This window comes from Oryctolagus cuniculus, chromosome 6 (assembly GCF_051225735.1).
Source record: "Oryctolagus cuniculus isolate XC-2025 breed Fujian yellow rabbit chromosome 6, ASM5122573v1, whole genome shotgun sequence".
Lineage (NCBI taxonomy): Eukaryota > Metazoa > Chordata > Mammalia > Lagomorpha > Leporidae > Oryctolagus > Oryctolagus cuniculus.
Genome location: NC_142872.1, coordinates 115,014,092 through 115,025,154, shown reverse-complemented (window position 1 = coordinate 115,025,154; position 11,063 = coordinate 115,014,092). Strand labels below are relative to the sequence as shown.

Genomic DNA, 11,063 nt, shown 5'->3' with positions numbered 1-11,063 from the left:
CTCTTGAAAAGAGACTGTGAGTTCTCCCTTTGGATGTAACATTCTCTTCAGCTTGAATTTGGTAAAGTAGTTCAGCTCTTCCACATCTCTACCTGTTTATCAATTACTGGTTGAAATGTATTAAAGTCCCTAACTCTGTGGATTTCTCTGTTCATTCTGGTGCCTTTCGTTGGTCATTAGGAAATCTTTCTCTACATCTCACGTGCTGCCCCTTGCCTTGATTCTGATTTGTTGGTTAGTTGTGCACCTAAGCCAACTTTATTTTGGTTGGGAATTGCAAGGTATGACTTTTCTCATTTTGTTTTGGTGTTCTTAAAGTATGTCTCTTCAAGGCATGTATGGTAGTGACATGTATATTAAGCTGATACACATTGTATCACTATTTTTCATAACTCTAGAGACTACAACATAATCTTGGATTATTACAGCTTAGTATGCAATATACTTTAATGATTTTTCCAACACTGTCAGATCTTCAAAATGTTTGGGTTCCATTTGTTTCTCTCCAATGCCTTGTGACTGCTTAAAACATCATTGCTATCTTTTTCCCTATTGGGAATATTCTGCCTAGGATATGCTGAAGCCTGGACAAGTATAACCATGTTACACATAGGATTCACTGATGCCCACAGAGTAAGAAATATCAGCTTATCTCGCAAATGTTACACTCTTATGGAATTTCAGTGCATCACATAATCCTCCTTGCTTATGGAGATCACTGATATCTTTTAAAACATGACTTCTGTGATTTAGTCTCCCTCTCTTTAGCCTGGCAGTGAAAGAGTTGACCTCAGTATGCCATATTGCATATTATTGGGAGATGGAGGTCCTTTGTTAACACCATAAAACAAATAAGTTAACCAAATAGATTTCTCTTATTTTAGTGTCCTGTTTTTTTATGTGATTTGATGATTGAGGATTTATAGAGACTTGCACAGAATTTTTTTTATAAACTGGAATCTGATTACTAATGTCTTTAGGGTAGATATTGGAAAGAACAATAGTTGTTTTAAATTTCCTACCGTCTTATATAACTGCTTTTAAAGCATTTCACTTCTGCTATTATTGAATGAATCTAACCCAGTGAATATGAGTGTATAATGTGTTTGATTTTTCACTTTAGAAAATTGCATGTGAGAAATGGATGCAAAGTGACTAAAATGAAATAGTATTACCTGACCACCAAATTTTGAGCAGATTCTAGGAGTCAGTGATGTGAACTATAGACTATCAGATAAAGAGAACTAGCAAGCTAGTTTATTTTCTAAGTCATTCCATTTTAGAGTTTTTACATTAGGATCAGTTGTGATGAAATTTCCATAATAGAGATATCATTTGGAGTTACTGGGGTAATTGTATTCTAGACAGATGGAACACACAACTTATGTTGAGGAAAAACTTGGAATTAGTAGAAAATAAATCTTTAGATACTCAACTAGTATAATATACATTATAAAATCTGAACATGTGCAGTTTTTCTTTTTCTGATATGACAGGTACTGTAGTACCTGCTACTAGGTACTACAGGTACTAGGTACTACTTGCTAGGGAGAGATTCATATCACCTTGCTTTCTTGTTGCACAGCAAAAAGTTAGTTCACCAGTGCTGACAGATGAAATAGTGATGCTACAGGAAACACCCATAGAAAGAAACAAGAAATCATTTCTCGTCATTATGATTCTTTGCCCCATCTTAATTCAAGAGTCTTCTAGGACGATATTCCATGGTATAGGATTGTTTGGAGTACTAAGCTCTTCTCAGATAGTAATATATTCTTAATATTTTTAGCATCTGTGGACCTTAGGATTAAATTTAAAAAATCTGTCTGTGTCTTCATGTGGGTGTGAATGCATATTGAAGAGATTTTGCAGAGGTTAACCTTTCTCTGCAGGGAATTCTGGGAAACCGCACTGTGCACGGCATCTTTCCTTGTAAGTAGATCTCCGAGTTCTCCGAGGTACTGAATGCTGGCACAGAAAGCAGTACATCATCTTGTTCTTCTGAAACATGCACCAACTGAGAAACACTGCCAGCCCTAGGAGGAGGGCTTCCTATTCCTATAGCACGCTTTCCTGCCAAACTCAAACCGGCAAGCACATTACTTGCAGAGCCTACTTTTCTCACATCTGATTTTTGGACAATGATTTTTGACTGAGGAGATATCAAATACACGAGACAGAAGTGTGAATTCACTACTCACAGCTTAAACATTCATGCATGAGCACTGAAATGCTCCAAAGTAGTGAAAATGGTGACATGGCTAACTTTAACTCAGGGCTTATCATGTGCCAAGCTATGAGTCAGGCATTTCATGTATTCCGCCTCGTTTAATCTTGGTCACCAATGCTATCTGAAAGGTTTTAGCTATGGTTCACTTCAATCATGTGGAGTAGTAAATACAAGGTAGCACTTGCTTGAGTAAGTAGCATTGTTTTCCTTATGTCCCTATCTCATGATAGAAGGTTTTGGTAATGATTGGAGAGCTTCTTCTTAATTTTTATGATTCTTCTCCTTCCCGCTCCGGGTAAAATAGTAATCCTATCCTTCTTGACAGTTAAATGTTCCGGAAAGAAGCCTTCATGACCTGGTGCACACATCACTGTGTTTAGCTCTGATGATGGTACGCTAATGCGATGGAGGCTCCATCAGCCTTGACTCCTGATAAGGACTTCCACATGCCCTACAATTCAGATAACATGAATCAAAGATGCCTGCTTTCCCAGAGGGCACATTGCATATGTAGAAAATGAGCCTTTCTTATGTTAAGCCAGCACGTTTGTTCTCTCAGATACAGATATCAGGGGCTGGGATAATGTTTCATAGTGTTAGGGACCAAGGCCCCCTGTATCCTACTACTTTAGCAAGAGTTACTAGTATTTCCAAGCATACCTCACAATCCCGGATGTGCTTGGTCCAAGCCATAACATCTGCATTCCAGCCAATGGAAGGAGGTAGGAAAAGAATTGACAGAGGCATTCCCTTTCCTTTTATAAATGCTCCTGGAAGATTTCATGCGTCACATCCACCCACATCTCATTTTCCATAACTTTCTGACATGACCATGCCTGGGGAAAGAAGACTCTGGTTGGCTTTTTGCTGTTGTTTATTCCAGAATTGACCACACTCCTGGCTAAATATGAAGTCTATTACTCTAAGAAAGGGTGGGAATCACGTTGACAGACAATTAGGCCATCTACAAAGGTAGTTCCAATAGTCTCCATTTGATAGATGAGAAAACAGAGACTGGAATGGGTCAGTGTTGTCAATATTGTACAATAGTTGATGGTACCTGATTAAGAACACAATGTGACTTGCAATGCTGGAGTGCTAGCTACAATGCTGTACAACTTCCACGGTTTACCTGTAGAAGACATTTTTAAAAATTTTAATATTGCAAAAAAGTTCTGTGGAATCAGATTGATTCGGCTTTTCTGTTTTCTTTTGTTCCCATCACACTTGTAGACAGATGTGACTGTAGCTGCCAGTCCTGTTATTAACCAGTCAGATTTTTTAAATTCACAGGTTAGGCACATAATCAGCTTTGTCAGGTCAATCTATCATCCTCCTTTGTTATGTCTATTTTGAAATGTTAATTCTAGTGCCATCCTGTTAGTAGTGGCTTGGCATAATTGTCATGTAAGAATATCAGCATTACAATACAATTTTAAGTCTTAAAAATCATATTTAAGTAACAATTTAAAATGCAGACTCCATTCAGAAATTGATACATGTTAACTAAAAATAAGACTGTTTAATATTTTTCAAGCAGTATTAATAGAGCGTGGCTGATACACATAATTCTTTATAACAATCTCCCAACATTCCTTATACTAATTTGATTTCTTCTCCATTTATAAGCCTTATTTGTTAGTGTTTTCCAGACGTAGCAAAATATTCAGCAAAATAATTGGGAAAACTTTAGTAAAATATATTAATCACATGAGATTATTGCACTACATGATTTTATTGATATTTAAATTCTTTTGGCTAAAATGCATTACTTGGCATGAAAATTCTGTTGCTGGATTTGAAACTTGAATTTTATATATTTAAACATAAAATCATGAAAACCTTTGATACCATATAAATACAGCGCATTATTGAAGAGCCTGGCTCTATTATATTGCTGTACATGAAAATACATTTAGTATACTACAGAGAGAAGACACGAAATATATGCAAAGAGAAAAACTATTTTTTTGCCTCTGCAAAGTGTCTGATGCTGTCTCAGTAATTATTTACACTAGCATGGCAATATTTTGATTCTAAGAGTAATATGGAATTTGGTAGAAATTTTGCACCTTTTATATCTTGTCCTCGGTGACCCTCTGTCAACTGGCAGAACATAAAGCTGTTAATTAAATAGTCAGTGACGGTAAGTGTGAGTTGATTCATGGCATTAGGAAGTACATGAATTCCTCAGCTCAGCCAATTGCAAAGCAGTTTCCTTTAATCTTCATTTACAGTAATTTCACTACAGCTTGGGCTAATATTTGTGGCACACTGCCTGGTGCAGCAGGCATGACAAGGCATTCAGTAGTGGGAATATAGAGTTGGCCGTCTAGAATTCCAGAGCAGATGCCAATGGGAAAGGCATTTAGGAAGTGGCAATGGACTAAACAGCTGTCACACTGAGATTTCTCCTGTGAGCAAAGTTCGCTGTTGAGCCTGATCCTGGAACTATAAAGTGTATCAAGAAACAAGAGGAGTACATGAATCATTTGTTTGTTGAATATTTCTAACGAGTGTCCCCAGGATTTTTGTTCTTGAGATGTGGTGCCTAATCCAAAATTGTCATCTTTGAGTTTGAACTTATTAATTTGCATCAAGCATCCAATGTGATTTATTTTTTAATTAAATATCAAAGGAATTTAAAATAAAAGTGTAAATTCAAAAATGAAGTGGACCAATTCTTTTTTAATATTTTTGTTATAAATATAACAGATTTAATGTATTTCACAAATATAGTTCTGATAAGAACAGATACTACACTTGATCTTAGCCAAAAGGCTGAGAAGCAATGATTAATATAGTTCTTTTTTTAATTTTTTTTTTTAGTTTTTTTTTTTTTACAGGCAGAGTGGACAGTGAGAGAGAGAGAGAGACAGAGAGAAAGGTCTTCCTTTTGCCCTTGGTTCACCCTCCAATGGCCGCCGCGGCTGGCCCTCTGTGGCCGGCGCACCGTGCTGATCCGATGGCAGGAGCCAGGTACTTATCCTGGTCTCCCATGGGGTGCAGGGCCCAAGCACTTGGGCCATCCTCCACTGCACTCCCTGGCCACAGCAGAGAACTGGACTGGAAGAGGGGCAACCGGGACAGAATCCAGCGCCCAGGCCAGGACTAGAACCAGGTGTGCTGGCACCGCAAGGCGGAGGATTAGCCTAGTGAGCTGCGTGAGTTCTAAGAAGATAATCGTACTTGCCTCCCTTCTTCTCTAACCCCCCCCTTGACTTTCTTCTTTTCTTTAGCTTTTTCAATAACTTTTTTGTATTTCATATACACTGGTTTGAGGGCATAATGATACTTCCCTCCATACTATTTTAAATTTCTTTTAATTTTTACAATGACATAATTTCAATTTTCTTTATATTCAAAAACTTAACCCTCTACTAGATAAAGAATTGAATAAGCAGTAAGTAGAAAAACCACTGTTTATTTAGCAAGTTGTAATGGTCTTGTGTATCTGTGTGGTGTTGAATGGAATCATAGCTAGAGAAACCAAAGCTCTGTTCCATTGTTCTTTCTTTACTGTCCATAGTACCTTATACATCTCATGCATATATACTAAATATACATCTCTGTCTGTTTGTCTCCCTGCCCCCACCCCCAACCCCACTCTCATCCCTATCTCTGCTGTATCTCTAGATCTAGAGAACTTCCTTGGAACTAATGAATTCTGATGAAAGAGAAAAAATTGAACAAAATTAACTCTTTCCAAATACTGTAAGTAATTTGTAATTTGTCTATCTTTTATAGCTTTTCAAGATAAGTCATTCTTTCCTCAAATAAGCACGCTTCAGTAGCTAAGATCGTAGCTCCTATTGTTTCTATGGCTTAAGAACTGATCTTTCTGTTCCATTTCTCTTAACATTTTAGTTTCATGAATCTTGGCACAAGAATGAGGTTTAGAAGATTTTTCATAATAACTGAAAGAATTCAAATTTCCATTATTTGTTAGAAAAGTTTTAGAGGAGTGTGTGCTTGGTCTAGCAGTTAAGATACCACTTGGGGCATCTACATACTGGGGGACCACATTCCCCTTTGGGAGGAATAACACCGTATTGAAGTGATAGGAGACCTTTTCATTATTTTATAACTTCACTTGGGAAATGTCTGTTTAATTCTATTACCCATTTTAAAATGAGAATATTTGATTTTTGTTTATTGAGTTTGAGTTCTTTACATATTATGGAATTAATCCCTTGTAAGATGTATAATTTTCAAATATTCTCTTCCATTTATTTCCTTTTTTTGCACAAAATCTTTTTAGTTTGATGAATCCCATTTGACTAATTTTGCTTTTGTTTTCCATACTTTTAGGGTTTTATTTAAGAAAAATCTGTCTAATGCAATGTCCTGATGCATTTCATTTATATTTTCTTCCAGTAGTTTTACAGTTATATGTAATAATTCTCAAATTTTGTTGTCTTGCTGTATAGAGAATACACTAAAACTAACTCTTTGTTTGTTTGTTTGTTTGTTTTGTGGACTCTTTGCATCTTTTATTTTTCTTCCTGAAATTCTCTTTTTTTAACTTTTATTTAATGAATATAAATTTCCAAAGTACAGTTTATGGATTACAATGGCTTCCCCCACCCCATAACTTCCCTCCCACCCGCAACCCTCCCCTTTCCCTCTCCCTCCCCCCTTCCATTCACATCAAGATTCATTTTCATTTCTCTTATATACAGAAGATCAGTTTAGTATATATTAAGTAAAGATTTCAACAGTTTGCACCCACATAGAAACACAAAGTGAAATATACTGTTTGAGTACTCATTATAGCATTAGATATCAACGTACAGCACATTAAGGACAGAGATCCTATATGAGGAGTAAGTGCACAGTGACTCCTGTTGTTGACTTAACAAGTTGACACTCTTGTTTATGGCCTCAGTAATCACCCTAGGCTCTTGTCATGAGTTGCCAAGGCTATGGAAGCCTTTTGAGTTCACTGACTCTTATCATATTTAGACAAGGTCATAGTCAAAGTGGAAGTTCTCCCTTCAGAGAAAGGTACCTCCTTCTTTGATGACCCATTCTTTCCACTGGGATCTCACAAGCAGAGATCTTTCATTTAGGTCATGTTGGTTTTTTTTTTTGTTTGTTTGTTTGTTTGTTTGCCAGAGTGTCTTGGCTTTCCATGCCTGAAATACTCTCATGGGCTCTTCAGCCAGATCCGAATGCCCTAAGGGCTGATTCTGAGGCCAGAGTGCTATTTAGGACATCCGTCATTCTATGAGTCTGCTGTGTATCCCGGTTCCCATGTTGGATCTTTCTCTCCCTTTTGTGGTCTATTGGTTAGTATTTTCAGACACTAGTCTTGTTTATATGATCCCTTTGATTCTTAGTCCTATCATTATGATCAACTGTGAACTGAAATTGATCACTTGGACTAGTGGGATGGCATTGGTACATGCCACCTTGATGGGATTGAATTGGAATCCCCTGGTATGTTTCTAACTCTACCGTTTGGGGCAAGTCAGCTTGATCATGTCCCAAACTGTACATCCCTTTCCTCTCTTATTCCCACTCTTATATTTAACAGTGATCACTTTTTAGTTAAGTTTCAACACTTAAGAATAACTGTGTATTAATTACAGAATTAAACCAATAGTATTAAGTAGAACAGACAAAAAAAAAATACTAAGAGGGATAACGTATTAAGTTGTTCATCAACAGTCAGGGCAAAGACTGATCAAGTCACCGTTTCTCATAGTGTCCATTTCACTTCAACAGGTTTCCTTTTTGGTGCTCGGTTAGTTGTCACCAATCTGGGAGAACATATGATATTTCTCCCTTTGGGACTGGCTTATTTCACTCAGCATGATGGTTTCCAGATTCCTCCATTTTGTTGCAAATGACCGTATTCCATTTTTCATTGCTGTATAGTATTCTATACAGTACATATCCTATAATTTCTTTATCCAGTCTACTGTTGATGGGCATTTGGGTTGATTCCAGGTCTTAGGTATTGTGAATGGAGCTGCAATAAACATTAAGGTGCAGACTGCTTTTTTGTTGGCCAGTTTAATTTCCTCTGGGTAAATTCCAAGGAGTGGGATGGCTGGGTTGAATGGTAGGGTTATATTCAGGTTTCTGAGGAATCTCCAGACTGACTTCCATAGTGGCTTGACCAGTTTGCATTCCCACCAACAGTGGGTTAGTCTCCCTTTTTCCCCACATCCTCGCCAGCATCTATTGTTGGTAGATTTCTGAATGTGAGCCATTCTCACCACTAAAACTAACTCTTATTGTACAACTTTTATAGCTCCATACACTTCCCCAGAATTCTGATGAGATGTACTTAAACTTGTACACACACTTCCAACAGCGTAGTCTGAAGAGCATACAGAAAGGTAAGTTCCAAAATCAGTATCTCATAGAGCTACATTTGCCTCTTCTACCCAGATGTTTTTTGGTGGCCCATGTAGAGCTTCATTTCGGAAATAGACTCCATCTTTCACAACAATTCAGTCCTTTCCATATAACACTAGATTTTTGTAGTTCACTCTCAATTTCTGTTTCCAAAGTGGAGTATATAGATTCGTACTGATGAGATAGAACCTGACTTTTTAACCTCTCAGAGACACCATCAAAGTCAGAAACAGGATCTAGGTTTGGGAAGTCTTCTGTCATTATCTCTACGCTTTCTACCCTGTTTGCATTCTCAAGTTCCTCTTGAACTTCAGTAACTTCAATATTTGCTCATTTTATGCCATCCCACATAGAGTTCTTCATTCCCTAAGAATCCTTATATTTCTTGATTCTTTTTTTTTTCTTTTTTCTCCTCCAACTGTGTATTTTCAAATAGCCAGTCTTTTAGGCTCACTGATTCTTTGTTTTGTTTGATCTATTCTACCACTGATGCCTTCTTTTTCATTATAATTTCACTCAGTTCACTTTTCAGTTGACAAATTTCTGCTTGCTTTTCTTTAATTACTTCTATCTCATTTTAAAATCTCACTGTTAAAATATTGAATCACTTTTCTGTTTAGTCTTGAATTTTGTTGAATTTCCTTAAAACATTTATTTTTTAAGATTTTATTTATTTATTTGAGAGGCAGTGTTGCAGACAGACAGAAAGAGAGGTCTTTCATCTAATAATTACTCCCCAAATGGCCACAATAGCCAGAGATGGGCTGAGCCGAAACCAGGAGCCAGGAGCTTCTGCTAAGTCTGGCATGTGGATTCAGGGGCCCAAGCACTTGGGCCATCTTCCACTATTTTCCCAGGCCATAGCAGAGAGCTGGATGGGAAGTGGAGCAGCTGGGACATGAACTGGCACCCATATGGAATACCGGTGCCACAGGCAGAGGCTTGGCCTACTATGCCACAGCGCTGGCCCTTAAAACATTTATTTTGAAATCTACAACTGAGTATTTGGAAATTTCAATTCCTAGAGGTTGATTTCTAGCATGTTATTTTGCTCTGTAGGTGTGAACATGGTTCCATGGAAGATTTTTAGGCTTGTTGGTATACAATGATGATGTGTATGCATTGAAGGATTAGTTATATCAATCTGGCTTTATTTGTAGCTTTTCTTCTAGAAATTCTAAACTGTCTGTTTGTTTTCTCTGACCCTGCAGATTCTCTGCTATTTCAGCACTAAATATCATCCTAAGTTGTGGTATGTCCCAGGTTCACTGTCAACATGTTTTATTGCTTCGGTATCACAATATTTCCCAAACTTTTAATTTGCCCTAAATCTGCAGTTGATCCAGTATGAACAGGGTAAGTAACTTAAAATAGGAGGTCACTCCCTGCAAGCTTCTGGTGGGGAAGCAGCAATGCGTGTCATAATGAGTCTGGCTCCCCAGAGTGCAGATATCCACCTGATGACTGGTGGCTAGAGGGCTTTGGGCTTTATCCAGAGCTGGATATCTGTGTGGTAAAACCAGTTCTGGAAGGTGTAGTCCAAAGCTTTCTCCATTGGCCTTCTGAAAGGCTGTAGTTGCATTTTCTGCTAGTAGCTGGTGGAGGGGAGGCAGAGGCCTCCTGACTGTGGAGGCTCCAAATATTCCACTGGTATGGACCTGGAGGCGCGGACCAGGGACTCAGTATTATTATAGGGTTTTGCAGTAGGCCTGGCACTGGGGTTTAGTTCACAGTCTCTCTCCTAAGAGGGAGGCGTCTCCCCACACTATGCTTCTTGAAGCTGGGGGAAGAGTGACACGGGCAACTCTTCCCTTCTTTCTTCAATGTGACGTAACAAGGTAAGCTTCCATCATGTATGTGAAGGTATATAGCTATTTACACTGATGTCTCTTTGGTGAGCTAGTAACTAGAATAACCTACTCAGCTACCATCCTCCAAGGGCTATTTTATTCTTTTGCTCCTCATAATAACAGTCTGAAAGGACCTGGGATGTCTGGACATTCCTTATAATATTATGTTGGAACCAGATGAAAAGAAGCAAGAAAAATGTTGGAGTGTATGTATCTGAGCCAAGTCTGAGATAAGGCCTATGAAAATTTATGGGCCTGACATAAGTGAAATTTTTAGGGACCCAGTGATCTGAAGCACACTGAGACATTCCTTCCAATGTCCAGTTCATATGATTGCATCTCACACCTCCCAGTTCTAAGAAGGAAGTAATGTGATTGGTAGGCTTTCTCAATACTTGCTGTATAGTCACAGTGGCTGGCCTGATAAAATGATGGAACGGCCTTTTGCCAGGAGAACCGAGAGGCTAGCTTGAAGACGCACAGCAGGAATGAGACATCATCTTGCAGGATGTTCTTTTCAAAAGATTTATTTATGTATGTGAAAGGCAGAATAATGGAGAAAGAGATGCTGGCGCACTTCCCACATGGCCACAGCAGTCAGGGCTGGTCCAGGC

At 38.2% G+C, this 11,063-nt stretch overlaps 1 pseudogene; it reads right to left on the bottom strand.

The window, feature by feature from the left end:
* Nucleotides 1-4,897: 4,897 nt before the first annotated feature.
* On the bottom strand, nt 4,898-5,023 carry LOC127490889 (U2 spliceosomal RNA; annotated as a pseudogene).
* Between the last annotated feature and the right edge of the window lie 6,040 nt (nt 5,024-11,063).